We start from the raw sequence: 7,875 nt of genomic DNA on the forward strand, positions 1-7,875 counted from the left end.
TCCTTCCTGTCTACCTTATAACTCTCAATCGCCCCAATTGAACCTTCACGTCTCATCTTTACATAGGCCGCCCTCTTCCCTTTAACAAGGGATTCCAATTCCTTATTAAACCACGGCTCCCTCACACGACCCTTTCCTCCCTGCCTGACGGGTACATACTTATCAAGGACACTCAATAGTTGCTCCTTGATCAAGCTCCACATATCAGTTACGCTCTTGCCTTGAAGCTTAATTTTCCAAGCCAGTTGTTGTATGTTCTTTGCTTCTGTTGAGTGGGTCACTTTGCTAATTGTGGAAGTTCACTTGCACAGTTCTTTATCCAATTGTGGATTATTTTTTAATCTTAACCAACCTGTTCAGATGTGTTATTATCCAGCTCTTGAGTAGGTGGGACTAGAACCCAACCTCCAGCCTCAGAGTTGAGACACTACCACTGTGCCACAAGAGCTTTGTTAAAATATGGATCTCTGATACAGGATGTCAGATATTAAACTGATAAAAACAGATACACCTTTGTTCTTAGCCAAAATATTTGAATAATCTCAGGATGTGGCTCTGGTGATATGAAGTATTGGGTCAAACCATTTTTCAGTTACTTTCAAAGTGGTATGAGTAAACAACTGGTGAGATTAGGGTAGTGAGTATGATCATGTTGCTCTGTTTCACCACACATAAATATACGAAGCAACAAATATGTTCACATTTGCAATACATTCTCCTGGATGTAATAATGTGAAATAAAGAACCTGCCTTACTACTTCATATCTTATCTTATACTGGATGTCTTCTAATTGTTACATTTCTATTTTTGTTTAAAGATTTTACTGCTCCTCATTCAAAAGTCTGACTTTATTACCCTTACCACCAATTTGTTTCATAAAGCCTGTTATTGTCTTTTTATTTCCATTCTTACATACAGACAAACATGAATCAAAGACCTTTCCAATCTCATTGATTTTAAGTGTATATCCCTTTTAAGAAGAACATTAAGTTTGCAGAGAGGGCACAAAAGAGATTTGGTAGGATGGTATAAACACAGGAAAGGTTCAGTAGACCTGGAAGTACATTTGGTGACAGAAATATTTTAGGTCAATTATCCCTCCATGAGAACTAGAAGAAGTCAGTGATGTAACAGCTTTCAACAGGTGAGTACAGAGGGGGATACAGAGAGAAGATTTTAAGACAAATGGGAAAGTCTGTGATCGGGTCAAAGACTGGAGAGATTAAATAACAAAAGAGGTGATGATGCAAAGCAAAAGGAAGTAATGTGATGATTAAAGAACACTCCACTTTTGCGGATAGGCTATCAACCAATATTCACTATATGGTCACTAATTCCCGTTGACTACACTTCCTCATATGAAGCTTTTTGTAAGGATGATGTTCCATTCTCCATCTCTGTTGATCTGTTTTGACGATGCAATGTTCTGTACCAGTGTTTCTGATATATCTTCCTCCTTCATCAAGAACTCCACTATTCAAGTTGATAGGACCCAGAACCTTTTCTGCTATGTTTTCGCACATCTGGCCTTCTCTTTTTCTCTTCCCTCTTTGATTCATGTTAGAAAATGAAAACAAGGGGAGATTGTAACACTTGATTTTCCTAGTTTCTAATTGCACAACATAACAAGTATGAAGGCAAAGAGAGATAAAAAGCAGAAGTAGGCCATTTGGCCCATCCCATTCAACAAGATCATCGCTAGTTTGATGATTCTTAACTCCATCTTCCTGCTTTATTCTCATAATTCTTGATTTCTGTATTGATTAAAATTCCAGGTGTCTCACTTTGGAATATATTTAATGACCCAGCCTCTGTCGCCTTCTGTGCAAAAGAATTCCAAAGATTGACTGCCTTCTGAGAGAAAAAAATATCCTTTTCGTTTGTCTTAAATGGGTGACCCCTTACTTTGAGATTATGTCATCTGGTTCTAGACTCTAGGCTTTCCCAAAAAAAGAACTCTGTGACTATGACTCCCTACATCTACCCAGTCCTCCTAAGAATCTTATATGTTTCAATAAGATCTCTCATTCTTCTGAAGTCTGATGAGTGTAACCCCAAGCAACTTAACCTCTCCTCTTAGAAAAGATTCCCTCCATACCTGGAATCAACCTAGTAAACCTTTTGTGAACTAACCCCAGTGATAGTGTATCTTTCTTCAAATGGGGGGACCAAAACTTGCTCTGGTCGCAGTATTCCAAGTGTGATTTGACTAGTACTTTGTATATTTTAGCAAAACCACCCTATTTTTATACTGCATTTCCTTTGAAGCGAAAAACTGCAGTCCATTTGCTTTCCCTATTACCTGCTGAACTTGAATCCTTCTGCAGCTTTCTGAAGTCTTTCCTTATTTAAATAATGTTCACCTCTTCTATTCTTCCTGCATATTCTCACATTTTTCCATTATTCTGTCTGCTAAGTTTTCATCCACTCACTTAACCTGTTTGTATCACTCTATAGACTCTGTGTCATCCTCACTATTTACTATTCACAAATTTGGCTATACAGGGGGTCCTCAATTTACGAATGCCCCACTTATGAATGTTATCTCATATACGGGTGTAATTTTAAAGAACTGACATAAGAACATTTATTGTACTTACGAATAGCTACTTTGTTGTCCTACATTGTGGTCTGATTTGTGTACAAATCAATTTACGAATTGACTCATGAATGGAGCCCTTTCGCAACTTGGGGACTGCCTGTAGTACATTCATCTCTATCATACTTGTCATTAATATATATTATAAATGATTATGACCCTAGAACTGATGGCACTTTGGCACTCTACTAGTTACAGGTTGCTATACTGAAAATGCTCCCTTTGCCTTTATGCCCAACAATGGTGATCCTGCAGTGCAAATTCACATACTGCCTTTTGTGTGTGTGAGAGGGAGAGAAATGCATGAGGCCCGGTTTTGGAGAACAAAAAAAGATTGCATTTTATAGCACCTTTCAGAACTACAGGATATCCCAAAGATCTTCACAGCAAATTAAATTTTGTACAGTAGTTTTTATTGCGTTGAACAAAACGTGTTATGTACAAAAATGTGATCATGGTTTTATTTTGATAAATAAACATTGGCTCTTGAAAATAGACAGAGTTCAATTCTGATTCTTATTTGAAACATGGTATTGTTGACAGTATAGCACTCCCTTAATACTGTACTGAAGTGCTTAAGTCCTCTCTTGGACTTGAGCCACCAACTTTCTGACTGAAAATTGAGGGTACGGTCAAATGAGCCATAGGAGAATCTGGTAGATTTTCTTGTCAACTTGATCAACGACAAAGAAACAATGAATTCCTGTGATGCAAGAGAGTTTAACATGACTTCTATATCCTTGATACACCTTAATTCCATCCTCCTCCAGCAAATCTCCAAGTGTAGTAAAACCAACTTTAATGGTCCCATCAGAGGCCATTTCCAACGAAAGCAATTTGTGGGAAAATATTATCATCTCACTGGACTATTAATTTATATATCACAGAAGCGATAAGGCATAGAAGGAGGCCACTTGGTCCATTGTGCTTGTACTGGCTCAGTATTAAAAAAATCCCCAATACCAATGTACAGCTTTTTCCCCATACTCTGCACAATACTTCTACCAACTATCCATCTAATGCCCTAATGAATTCCTTGATTAAACCTCCGTCCACTACACTTGCGTATAGTGCATTCCGTACCTGAATTACTCACTGAATAAAATGTTTTTGCTCACTTCACTCTTGCTTCTTTTGCAGATTACTCTAAACCTGTGTTCTCTTGTTATTTTTTAAGAGATATAACAGTTTTGCCCTGTCTATTGTATCTAGTCTGCTCATGATTTTGAAAACCTCTATCAGATCTTCTTAAACCTTCTCTCCAATGAGAACAGTTCCAACTTCTTGAGTCAATCCTCATAACTGAAGTTCCTCATTATTGGAACCATTCTTGTAAACTGCATATGAATTTTCTACAATGTGTTCACATCTTACCTATAATGTTGTGCCCAGAACTGTATACAGTATTGTAGCTAAGAATCCCATACAAGTTCAACGTCACCTGATTGTCTCTACCTATTCTGCTACTTTCAATTATCCACAAATATACACCCAGGTTGCTCTGCTACTGCACGTTACTTGGAATTGTACTGTTATTTTATATTGTCATTCAGTGTTTTTCCAAATAAAGTTCAAAACTTCACACTTATCTGTATTGAAACCACCCTTCTGCCTACTACACCAACTTGTTTATGTCCTCCTGGAGTTCCAGACTGTCCTTCTCATATTTTACAATTCTTCTAAGTTTTACTGAATAAACTTGTGCTTCAGTTATAGAGATGTACAGCACAGAAGCAAACCCTTCAGTCCAACTCTTCCCATGCTGACCAGATATCCTAACCTAATCTAGTCCCATTTGCCAGCATTTGGTCCATATCCCTCTGTACTCTTCCTATTCATATATCCATCCAGATACCTTTTAAATGTTAAACCCAATCTCCACCATTTCCTCTGGCAGCTCATTCCATACATGCACCACCCTCTGCATGAAACAATTGCCTCTTGGGTCCCATTTTAAATTTTTGTGCCATCCTAAATTTATGACCTCTAGGTTTGGACTCCCCTACCCCAGGGAAGGGACCTTGTCTATCAGTCTCTGTTTGAAATATCTGACCAAGAATACGGTATTCAATCATTCTGTAAATTTAAAAGTTTGATCACATGCCATTAATCCCAAACTTTTAAATGTAACTGAGAGGCTCAACTGCTCTTCTGCACTCTTTATAGAGCCTCAATAACCATTACCAGGATTGAGGGTTAGAAGTGGACTGTTAACAAGTCAACTCAGCTCTAATGATTGCAGTTTTGTTTTCCCTGTGGTCAGCACCCCTTAATTGTAAACCTGTGGTGAGCAGTTAGTGATTAATGTAATCAGTTTTCCTTGTGATGTTACTTCTAATGGGCCACCCATAAATAATCTTGAGTTTGTTTACTACATGTTCATAATTCCAGCTCCTTGAAAACCGTGTTAGGGAATTGGAGCTGGATGAACTACGAATCATTCGGGAGGCTGAGGGGGTAATTGAGAGGAGTTATCAGGAGTTGGTCACTCCTAAGGCTCAGGACAAAGATAGATGGGTTACAGTTGGGGGGAGGAAAGGGGACACACAGACAGTGCAGAGATCCCATGTGGACATTCCCCTCAGCAATAAGTATTCCGTTTTGGATACTGCTGGGGGGGATGACCTATCAGAGGAAAGTCATAGTAGTCAGTTCTCTGGCACTGAGCCTGATGCTGTGGCAAAGAAGGGAAGGGGGCAGAATAGCAAAGTACTTGTGGTAGGGGACCTGATAGTTAGGGGAAGCGACAGGAGATTTTGTGGTCAGGAGGCAATTATCCAATTTACATTTGGCCTTAACAATATAAGACAGACTGCGTTGTGAGCAACAATTAAAAAGAAAACTATTTTTTCATTGACTGGGCATTAATGGTAAGGCCAGTATTTGTTGCCCATCTCCAGTTGTCCTTGAGAAAGTGATGTAGTTGCCTTCCTGAACAGTCTGATGTCAGTATACCCACAGTGCCATTAAGAAGGGAGTTCCAAGTTTTTTTATCCAGTGACAGTGAAGTAACTGATATAATTCAAACTCGGGTCCATTGCTTAGAAGGGATCTTACAAAAAGTGGTGTCTGTCTGTTTGCTGCCCTTATCCTTCTGGTAGGGGTTTGCAATGTGTTGTTGAAGGTATTTTGGCATATTGCTGCAGTCCACTGCTACCACTGTGCATTGGTGGTAGAAGGGGTAAATGTTGAAAGTGGTGGATGCCTTACTGATCAAAGTTGCTTTGTCCTCGGTCACATCAAGCTTCTTGAGTATTGGGGCTTAGAGTCACCCATGGAGAGCATTCCATCACACGTGACTTGAGCTTTGTAAATAGACAGATTGAGGATTTGGAGGTGAATAACTTGCTGCGAAGTTCCCAACCTCTTACCTGCTGTTGTCGCCACAGCATTTATATGGCTGGTTCAGTTCAAATCTGGGCAATGATAAATCCCAGGATGTTGATTTGAGAGATACTGCAACGGTGATGCCGTAGAATGTCAAGGGAGTTAGGTATTCTCTTTTGTTGACATTGCTCACTGTCTGGTATTTTTGTGGTTTAAATGTTACTTGCATTTATCAATCCAATCCTGAATGTTATTTAGGTTTTGTTGCATATGGACACTGAATACTTTAGTATTTGAGTTATTGTGAATGGTACTGAACAATGTGCAATCGTCAGTGCAAATGTTTGACTTTACGAAGTGTGGAAGGTCCATGATGAAACATGGACAACTGAAGTGAAGTCAGGAGCTGAATGGCACTGGTGGAACTAAAACTGAACATTGGTGAACAGGTCATTGCTGTGTAAATGCTGCTTAGTGAAACACCATCCATCCCTTTGCAAGTGATTGAGAGTAGATTTATGGAGTAGTAATTGGCTAGATTAATTTTGTAGCAGACAGAGTGTAGCCTGGCAACTTTCCACATTGTCCGATTAATACCAGTGTTTCAGCTATATTGGAACAGCTTAGTTTCAGGGCACAGGTAGTTCTGGAGCACTGATCTTCAATATTAAAGCTTTTGCAGGATGTTGTTATAGACCATATTGTTTTCTGTATTCAGCCATTTGTTGATATCATGCGGAATGAACCACACAGTGTGAAAAATGTATCTGGGATGTTGGGGCCTCAGAAGAAGGCTACATGTGGTTGCAAGTGCTTCATTCTTGTCATTTGCATTTCTGGACTCCAACATTGTTGAAGATATTTATGGAGCCTCCTCGTATGGTTAGTTGTCCACCACTCTTTATGATAGAATGTGGCAGGTGTGCAGAATTTAGATCTGATTTATTAATTGTGGAATCACTTAACTGTATATGTGGCATGCTGTTTTCACGGTTTAGCATGCATTTATGCCAATGTTGTCGATTCACGAGGTTGACAGCTAATTTTTGGGTCTCGTTGGTGCTGTTTGTGATATGCTGTCTGCACTCCTCAGACATGGGTTCACATCCTGCCTGTGTGGTAATGGTAGATTGAGGGATATGCTGGGACATGAGGTTACAGATTATGGTTGCGTATAATGATGCTGATGATTATTCCTGATGTTTCAAGGATGCCCAGTTTTCAGCCACTTGATTCTTTTTAAATCTATCCTACTTAAATGGTCATAAGGCTACACAGGGACTTTATCTCCAACATGACTGAGTGTTGGCCACTGCTACCAATACAGTCAGGTGCAGTAGCATCTGTTAGGTGGATTGGTGAGGTTAAGTAGGTTTCTTTTCATTTCTTTGGTTCATTTACAATCTGTGATGGTTGTCACTGTAACATAGTTATCCCAGTTTCTGGGATAGCTATGTCCTTTAGGACTTGGTTAGCTTGTTCAGTAATGGTGCTATCAAGCCCCCCCCGCCCCTCCTTGCTATAGACATTGAAATACCTCTACTCTGAGGAAATACTGCACCCTTGACACTCTTAATGCTTCTGGATTAGTGGTGCTGGAAGAGCACAGCAGTTCAGGCAGAATCCAAAGAGCTTCGAAATCGATGTTTCGGGCAAAAGCCCTTCATCAGGAATAAAGGCAGTCAGCCTGAAGCATGGAGAGATAAGCTAGAGGAGGGTGGGGGTGGGGGGAAAGTAGCAGAGTGCTACCTACCTCGACACTGTCCTATCCCCCCTAGTCCTGCAACTCCCCACATACGTTCGAGACACCACCCACGCCCTCCACCTCCTCCAAGACTTCCGTTTCCCCGGCCCCCAACGCCTCATCTTCACCATGGATATCCAAGCCCTCTACATCTCCATCCGCCATGAGCAGGGCCTCCAAGCCCTCCGTTTTTTCCTCTCCAGA

The 7,875-nt window shown here is 40.2% G+C and overlaps 1 protein-coding gene across 2 annotated transcripts in view; it reads left to right on the forward strand.

Moving 5' to 3' along the window:
• Positions 1–7,875, forward strand: part of LOC122553242 (barrier-to-autointegration factor-like) — an 18,805-nt gene that overhangs the window by 3,951 nt on the left and 6,979 nt on the right. Inside the window, exon 1 of one of the 2 annotated variants that reach the window (XM_043696828.1) lies at positions 6,716–6,809. The exons of the other annotated variant lie outside the window; for it this stretch is intronic. The gene's annotated coding sequence lies outside the window, so the exon portion shown is untranslated. Of the gene's footprint in view, positions 1–6,715; positions 6,810–7,875 lie in introns of those variants that run through there. 2 annotated transcript variants of the gene reach the window in all.

The sequence above is a fragment of the Chiloscyllium plagiosum genome, chromosome 9 (assembly GCF_004010195.1).
Source record: "Chiloscyllium plagiosum isolate BGI_BamShark_2017 chromosome 9, ASM401019v2, whole genome shotgun sequence".
Lineage (NCBI taxonomy): Eukaryota > Metazoa > Chordata > Chondrichthyes > Orectolobiformes > Hemiscylliidae > Chiloscyllium > Chiloscyllium plagiosum.